Genomic DNA, 9,182 nt, shown 5'->3' with positions numbered 1-9,182 from the left:
GCTATAATTATTGTACTCTGACAAACTTTAAAAAATGCCTTTTATCAAACTATGATGATTTAAATTAATATAAAATTCATAGGTCATGATAATATTATTATACAAATGCATTTTAGTAACCATTTACTTATGCTCCTTTATAGTCAATGTATTTTTCCTACATGTATTCTATCATCAGTTTCATTAAACTATTCATAATAAGTCATGCTCACAGGACATCTGCTTACATTAAATACCTTATAGGTAACAATTAAGATTAAAATATGTTTAAATATATGTATTATGTATATTAAAAGGAATAAATCTAATATGTTATTATATCAATTATTTCCTAAAAAGCTAGGGAGAAGAGATTAAGCCAATTTGCAGATTTACTTCTGTGTTTAAATAAGACAGAAAGACAGTTATTTTCTGGCTAAGAACCTCCCAACTGAGAAATTGGATCATTGGAAGATCTCTACATTTCACTGTCTAAAAATACATCATTAAAGAAACAATATTACTTAAGTTTTTCTTACACTGAAATATTTAACAGTTATCTAATTATCTTTTTTTTAATAATATCCTTATTTAAGCACTATGATTGTAAACATGTTTGTAGTTGGGTTTTGGTCATAAAAAGAACACCCCCCTTCACCAGTGCAACATTCCCACCACCAATGTCCCCCATCCCCTCCTCTTCCACCCACTGTATCTAATTATCTTAAAGTGGTATAAAAATTATCTTAAAGTAGTATAAAAAATGATCGGTGGCACAAGCTGTAAGACATCTGCCTTGCAAGCGCTGCCTTGCAAGGATGGAGCGCGTGGTTAGAGCTCCTGGTATCCCATATGGTCCCCCAATCCAGGAACGATTTCTGAACAAATAGCCAGGAATAACCCCTGATCATCACCGGTGTGGCCCAATAAACAAACAAAAAAAAAATAACAAAAACAAAAAAAATATGATAAACTAACTAGGTACTCCATCATTGAAAAGATCTTTAAGAACCTCTTTTATGGGCCCGGAGAGATAGTACAGCGGCTTTGCCTTGCAAACAGCCGATCCAGGACAAAAGGTGATTGGTTCGAATCCCGGTGTCCCATATGGTCCCCCGTGCCTGCCAGGAGCTATTTCTGAGCAGACAGCCAGGAGTAACCCCTGAGCACCGCCAGGTATGACCCAAAAACCAAAAAAAAAAAAAAAAAAAAAAAAGAACCTCTTTTATTACCACAGGCTGTGTTCTTTAAAAATTAATATATAATTATAGGGGCTATAGCAATAGCACTTTGGGTAGGACATTTGCCTTGCTAGAGACTGTCCTGGTTTCAATCCCCAGAATCCCATATGGACACAGAGCCTGTCAGAAATGATATCTGGGCACAGAGCCAGGAATATTTCTGAGCACTGCCATGTATGGCCCAAGAACAAAAACAAATTAATATATGATTATAAAAAACAAGCAAGGAATATTTAAGTGAAGAGTAGATGAGACTGAAAATATATGAGCAAATATAACTGACACATTTCTACATAATTAATGCAAATATAAATCTTAGTTAGAAACATTCAACAAGCTTTAAAAGGAAAAACTGCAAAAAAGTTTAAGGCCCATAAAAATTAAATTGTTAAAAGCTATCATAAAGTCAGAAGCTCGAATACAGTCAAGGAAAAGAGACAAATGATATTAGATTACTCTTCAGAAAAAATACATGCAGAAAAACTTCAACTGTTTTTTTTAAAAATATTAACAGAATAAAGTCTTAATCTAAAATTTGGACAAAACTAGAGGCTGTCATATTAAACAATATAAATGAAAAGATGGATAAATATTAAATCATTTCACAAACAGGTAAAATTTAAACAAACAAAGCAAAAAAACAATGTCTAATAAATAACAAACCAAAAGACTCTGCCAACATAACAGAGTTTACAAGGGACAACTTGGGAAAAAATGCAAGAGAAGGAAAGTCATGGGGACTTGTTGAGGTATGCAGTTGTAGTGCAATAACATTGCATTACTGAAACAAAACTATTATATAGTCTTAAAATTAAAATGTTTTTCTGTTATGGTGGAAATAAGAAAGGGAAACTGAAAGATTAAACTGTTGAACATTTCAGGAGCATAGTTTGAGAACGTGATATATGTTATATACTAGCATTATTAACTCATCACCACGTATTCATTTCTGATAAAAATCTTAGCATATCTACTTTTAGCTAAAACCATTATAATTTGTATTCTTATATTAAAACAGGCAGGTTTTAAGCAATTACTCTGAATATTAGAGATGTCTTTAAATAAATAATATTGTGCTCTCAGTTAAGTACTGGTAAATAAAAATAGAAACAAAAGTGAAGACATAAATTGATTAGCTAAAATTAGACCAGAAAGAGGACGGAAAATAGAAGAAATAGTATTTAAACCAACAAGTTAAATATTATAAAATTTCTATTATAACAAATAAAACTGAAATTTAAAAAATGTTCCCATAATTTCAAAATTTAGAAACAGCATAATTCCTTTAGTAGGTGACTGGATAAACACACTATAATATATCCAGATATAGTGCTATATAAAAAGGCAGTACTATATAGAAACAAGCTATGAAGCAAGGAAATAAACTTGTGGAAAATCTAAGTGAATATCATTAGTTAAAAGAAGTCACTATTCTCTTTACCTCTCCGTGGTCAGAGAAATCTGAGTCTCATCTGAATCTCCAGTTTGACATCATAACTGTCTTGCCCCAATCCTGATATTAAGGTTAAGGTTAGCTCTATGGTAAGCACTTGATTAGAGATTATAAAATATTCAGTAGGAATTAACCACTGAAAATATGAATAAAATGGAGAAGGGGTGAGGAGATTGCAAATAACCTACATGAGATCTAGTCAGATCCAGGTCATACCTGTACTATTCAAGTTGTACTCCCAACTGGAGGCCTTGCTTGTGTGTAGAATCAGACCAGGGAACTCCAAAGGAAGCAAATCTTCAAGATTTGAATCCTCAAAGGGGTTTAGATTCTTCACACTCAGGCAATCCTTAAAGAATAATGAAAAGCTCTCACAATGAAGAGACTCTTCCCAGTCTGTGTAATCTGATTGGCATGATAAGAGCACACCTCAAAGCTATGTGACCAGTAGTTGCTTCCCAAACTGTTCTAGGCAGGGGGAAGGAACCTATACAGGGAAATGAGAAGAACCTAGAGGAATCTTATCACTTTCTCCTCAGGCAAAACATCTGGAAAATCAACCCCTTTGCATTCCAGCTCCATCTATCTTACTTGAAGAGCTGGTGATAAAACGTGAAAGTTATGTAGTCCAATGGTACTTTAAGCTAAGAACACAGGTAAGATTCAATAGATAGCCTTTAGTTTGGCCTGGGAATTCAGGGAGCTGGTTATGCTAGTGAAGACAACAAAGACCTTGTTTTTGAGCTGCTTATTCTTTTGTGCCTGGGGAGGGAATTTAATTAGTAAGTGTACTCAGTGTATAACAGATAGAGTCTCCAGTCTTTGGTTATGTAAAGACATAACCAAAGCATAGGTATTCAACTGTCCAATGTATTATAACAAATGAATAGAGAGTACAGAAGAAGGTTAATACTGCCACTGACCCGCTTCATAAAACAAAACCAGGGAGTTCATGTGACCAAGGAACTCAGTCATATTCTGGCTATATGTTGGCTCCCAAATAAAGAGTTCTACAGGACCTGGTCTATAGTTTAGATAAGTAAAAATATAATTCATAGTTCCATATACTGTTATGTCAAATACACATTCCCAGTCATATATGCCTAATAAGAAAATCCTGGCAATGTCCCCCAGTTCTCTTCCCTACCCCACATGTACTCTTTTTATGACTGAAACCCAACTACAATCATGTTTGTAATTATGGTGCTTAAAGATATTATTTAAAAAAAGAAAGAAAATCCTGGCAATTTACAGTTTTGCTTGAGTAAGAAACCAAGCCAGCAATCCTGTATTTTTAAGTGACTTCTACCTCCTTACTTATAGCTTGAGATAAAAAAGAGAGACATTAAAATAAGTTTCTACTTGCCCCAAGTAGTATGAGCATCGGAATGCAGAAATCTAAATTATTTGGGACATTGGTGATGGGAATGTTGCACTGGTGATGGGTGGTGTTCTTTACATGACTGAAACCCAAACACAATCATGTATGTAATCAAGGTGTTTAAATAAAAAAAATTAAAAAAAAGAAATTTAAATTAAACATAATAGTATTACTTATTATAAAATATAAAAGTTATGTCACCAAATAAAAGTTATGTCACTTAAATTCACAGGTGCCAATATAAGAAACTGAAGCTTACAATAAAAAATTAGTAAATGTAACATCTCCAAATAAAACTAATAACTTTTATTTAAAAAGTGAGACACAGAGACAGACTGACAGAGAGTGGGGTTCTCTTTGTGATTCAGAGAAACTATATTTTCATCCCCAGTCAGTGTGTCCCAAAAAGAGAGTGATGACTCTACTTTGCTCCATGGACATGCATAATTTTAGACAAAGAGTCACATCATCACACTGCAATGATCACAGTGGGAAAAGAATGCAGAACCCCATCATGGTTAGTAAATGTAAATGGTAGCTCTGAAGACCCAAATAGTACCACACACCCCTATAAACTCTCTGTTAAGGACATTAGAAAGGAAATGTTTAGAATTCTAAAAAAATCAAAGAAACCATGGGATATACAGCCAATAAAGATCAAGAGGACATTAGAGTAGAAATGAGGAAATTTAAAACAGATATGACAGAACTGTGAGCAAAATGAAAAACTCATTGAAATGCCTTACCAGCAGAATAACAGCTACTGAGGACAAAATCAGAGCTGAAAGATGTATAACAATTCCAGGATAAGTTGAAAAATTAACAAATAGAAGATGGGGAAAATTTGCAAAATAAATGAATATATGACAATAAAACTTTATAACGGATTCAACAGAAACAACAAAAGAATCATTGGGGTCTCAGAGAGCCAGGAAAGGGTATTTTAAAACAATACACACCCCACTAACACACCAAACCTTTAAAAACAAGACAAATTCAACAAACATATCAAATCTCTAAAAAAAAAAAAAAAAAAAAGATTACACAAAACACTACTTCAAGAAATAAAGGAGGGCACAAGGAAATGGAAACACATAACCTACTCATCAATTGGATAAAAATCATACTATCTTCTCAGAGAATGATGCATTGAAAATAGAAATTTATCACAAACAAAAATTGGAGAAATAATTCAAATACCTGGAAATTAAATAGTTCACTATTGAAGTAACAGTGGGTCAGAGAGGAAATCAAAGAGGTGATTAATAAATTCCTGGAAAATGAGAAGAGTACAAGATCTATCAGAAATTGTGAGACACAGCGAATGTCATGTAAAGAAAAAGTTCATAGCTATTCAAGCATTTATCAGGAAGAAAGAAATGACCTACATAAAAAAAAAATCTAGCTGCACAGCTTAAGAAACTGGAAAATGACCAACAAAAGAAGCACCAAGCAGGCAAAAGGAAGGAAGTAAAAAAGCAGAAATTACTGAACTAAAATTTCCTGAAATTTTCAAAGATCAACAAAAGAAAAAACTGGTTCTTTGAGACAATAAAAGATTGATAATCCACAAAGATAGAGAGAAGCCTAATAAACAAAATTAGATATAAAAGGAAGAACTTCACAACAGATGTCCTATACCACATCCTTATGCCACAACCAAGACAATATAAAAGAAATGGATAAATTCCTGGACTCCTATCACCATTGCAAGGTTGAATTAAGAATATATGGAACATATATAAAAAATGAATATATACGGGGCCGGCAAGGTGGCGTAGAGGTAAGGTGTCTGCCTTGCAAGTGCTAGCCAAGGAAGGACTGCGGTTCGATCCCCCAGCGTCCCGTATGGTCCCCCAAGCCAGGGGCAATTTCTGAGCGCTTAGCCAGGAGTAACCCCTGAGCCTCAAACGTTTGTGGGCCCCCTCCAAAAAATGAATGTATGGAACACCTAAATAGAAATACCACATACACAAAATCAAAATAGAATGAGAAACCTACCCTAATATAAAAGCTCAGGCTCAGATCAATTCACTATTGAGTTTCTTTCAAATCTTTAGAAGAAAAAATACCAGTTATTTTCAGACTCTTCCAGGTATTTGAAGAAACCAAAACACTCTCAACAGATTCCATAAAGAAAACATTATATTACTAAAAGTAGATAACACACACATATACACACATGTATGAGAAAGAATTATAAGCCAATATCCCAAATGAACACAGATGTAAAGATTCCCAACAAAATGCTAACAGAAAGAATCCATCATCAGAAAGATGGTACACTATGACCAAGTGTTTTTCTATTTTTTTTTTTTTTTTTTGGTTTTTTGGGCCACACCTGTTTGATGCTCAGGGGTTACTCCTGGCTAAGCACTCAGAAATTGCCCCTGGCTTGGGGGGACCATATGGGATGCCGGGGGATTGGACCGCGGTCCTGATCCTTGGCTAGCGCTTGCAGGGCAGACACCTTACCTGTAGCGCCACCTCGCCAGCACCCCTCAAGTGTTTTTCAACCCAGAATAACTTAATATATGTAAGGATGGTTTAACATATGAAAATCAAAATAGATCAAAAAAGATAAATACATAGACTAAAAATCAAAGGCTGGAGAAAATCATCCAAGTAAACAGCGCCCTTAAAAAAGCTGGAAGGGGGCCCGGAGAGATAGCACAGCGGTGTTTGCCTTGCAAGCAGCCGATCCAGGACCAAAGGTGATTGGTTCGAATCCTGGTGTCCCATATGGTCCCTCGTGCCTGCCAGGAGCTATTTCTGAACAGACAGCCAGGAAGTAACCCCTGAGCACTGTCGGGTGTGGCCCAAAAACAAAAACAAAAACAAAAAGCTGGAAGGGCCATATTTATATCAGATGACACAAACTTTAGACCCAGAAAAGTTGTAAGGGACAAAGATGGCCATTTTGTATTAATCAGAGTATATGTACAGCAGGAAGAAATCACTCTCTTAAACATATACGCACCCAATGAGGGACCAGCAAAATATTTAATACAATTGTTGACAAATCTGAAAGAAGACATCAATAGCAGCACAATAATAGTGGGAGACCTCAACACTGCCTTGTCACCCCTTGATAGGTTAATCAGGCTGAACCCCAACAAGAATATACTAGCTCTGAAAAGAGAAATGGAAGAAAGTGGACTAGTATATATATATATACATATATGTATATATACTAGTATATATATACATACATATATATGTATGCATGTATATATGTATATACATATGTGTATATGTATATACTGTACATATACTAGTATATATACATCTACATGTATATATACTAGTCCACTTTCTTCCATTTATATATAAATATATATATTTTAGATGAATAGATAGAGAGAGCTCTCTACCCACAGAAACTAAACTTCATAAGATCCAGTAATACCACTCCTGTAAATATACCTATGAAATACAAAAACACAATACAAGAATGCCCTATGCTCTCCCCTATGTTTAGCGCAGCACTATTACAATAGCCAGAATCTGGAAACAATTTAGGTGCCAAACAATAGGTGAGTGGCTAAGGAAACTGTGGTATATCTACACAATGGAATACTATGCAGCCATTGGGAAAAATGAAGTCATAAAATTTGCTTGTACATGGATGAATATAGAGATTATTATGAAATGTGTCAGTGGGAAAGGGCTAGACATAGAATAATCTCACTCATTTGTGGGATACAAGAAAAACAAGAACTAGTATGATAATAATACCCAGAGACAATAGAGATGAGAGTCAGGAGGTCTAGCTAAGGTAGGGAACTTGCCACATAGAGTAGTGAGTGCATTTAGAGTAGAGAAGGGTCTACTATGACAATGGTAGTTGGAACTGATCACTCTGGACAAGAACTCGGTACTGAAAGGGCAGAAAGTGACATGCAAGGCACCCCACCATTAACAAAGTACAAACCACAGTGTGAAAAAGAGAGAGAAGCAAATTGCTTACCCTAGAGACAGCTGTGGTGAGTATGTGGGGGAGTAGAAGAAAATGGGAGATATCAATGATGTGAAGAGTGCACTGATGAAGAGTGGTGAACATTAAATTAAACATGAACAATTTTGTAAACATGGTGCTTAAATAAAGCAATTAACTAAAATTAATAAAGAAGTCAACTTATCACTATTTGTGGATCACTGCTTTTATATTTAGGAAATTCTGGGGGGTTTTGTTTGTTTTGTGGGCCACACCCATTTGACTCTCAGGGTTTACTCCTGGCTATGCGCTCAGAAATCACTCCTAGCTTGGGGACCATATGGGATGCTGGGGGATATGGGATGCTGGGGGATCGAACCACGATCAGTCCTAGACTAGTGCCTGCAAGGCAGATGCCTTATCTCTAGTGCCACTGCTCAGGCCCCAAGATTAATAGATTTGCCTTGCAAGTGGCCAACCCCAATTTAATCTTTTTGTTTTTGTTTTTGATTTTTGGCAGTGCTCAAGGGTTCCTCCTGGCTCTACACTCAGAAATAGCTCCTGGCAGGCTCAGGGGACCATATGGGATGCCGGGATTCAAACCGCCATTCTTCTGCATGCAAGGCAAGTGCCCTACCTCCATGCTATCTCTCCGGCCCCTATATATAGAAAATTCTAAAGAGTAAAATAAAAGTTCCTAGTAATAATAGATATGCATAGTAAAGTGTCAGGCTACAAAATTAACATGCAAAAGTTCATGGTTTTCCTGTATGAAAACAATAAAATAGAGAGATTGAACCAGAGTCAGATTGAACAAATACCCATATTTTGGAATAGGGCCAGCAAGGCAAGTGCCCTAACCTTTATTTATACTATCTCTCTAGTTCCCCTTTCCAAAAGAATTTTAAGGTAGAATAAAGAGAGAAGTTATGTTACCCTTCCCCCAATTCCATATGCTAATGTCACCTGGATGGTCAGACCCACCCACACCTGGGAGTGGCTGTTGTTTGGGATAATAGAGAGGCTGCGGGAGGGAGGGGAGAGAGCATACACAGCTAAGATATGGAGGCAGCAGGAAAGAGGCTGCTTAGCTTAGAAGCCATGTGGTACATGGAGATTAGGGCCTTGTAATAAAGCTAGATTTCTCCTGAAACTTTATCTGACTGCTTTGTGAATTACTCTGCCATCACC

This window comes from Suncus etruscus, chromosome 13 (genome assembly GCF_024139225.1).
Source record: "Suncus etruscus isolate mSunEtr1 chromosome 13, mSunEtr1.pri.cur, whole genome shotgun sequence".
In the NCBI taxonomy this organism is placed as follows: Eukaryota; Metazoa; Chordata; class Mammalia; order Eulipotyphla; family Soricidae; genus Suncus; species Suncus etruscus.
Note: the sequence above shows the minus strand (reverse complement) of the source record.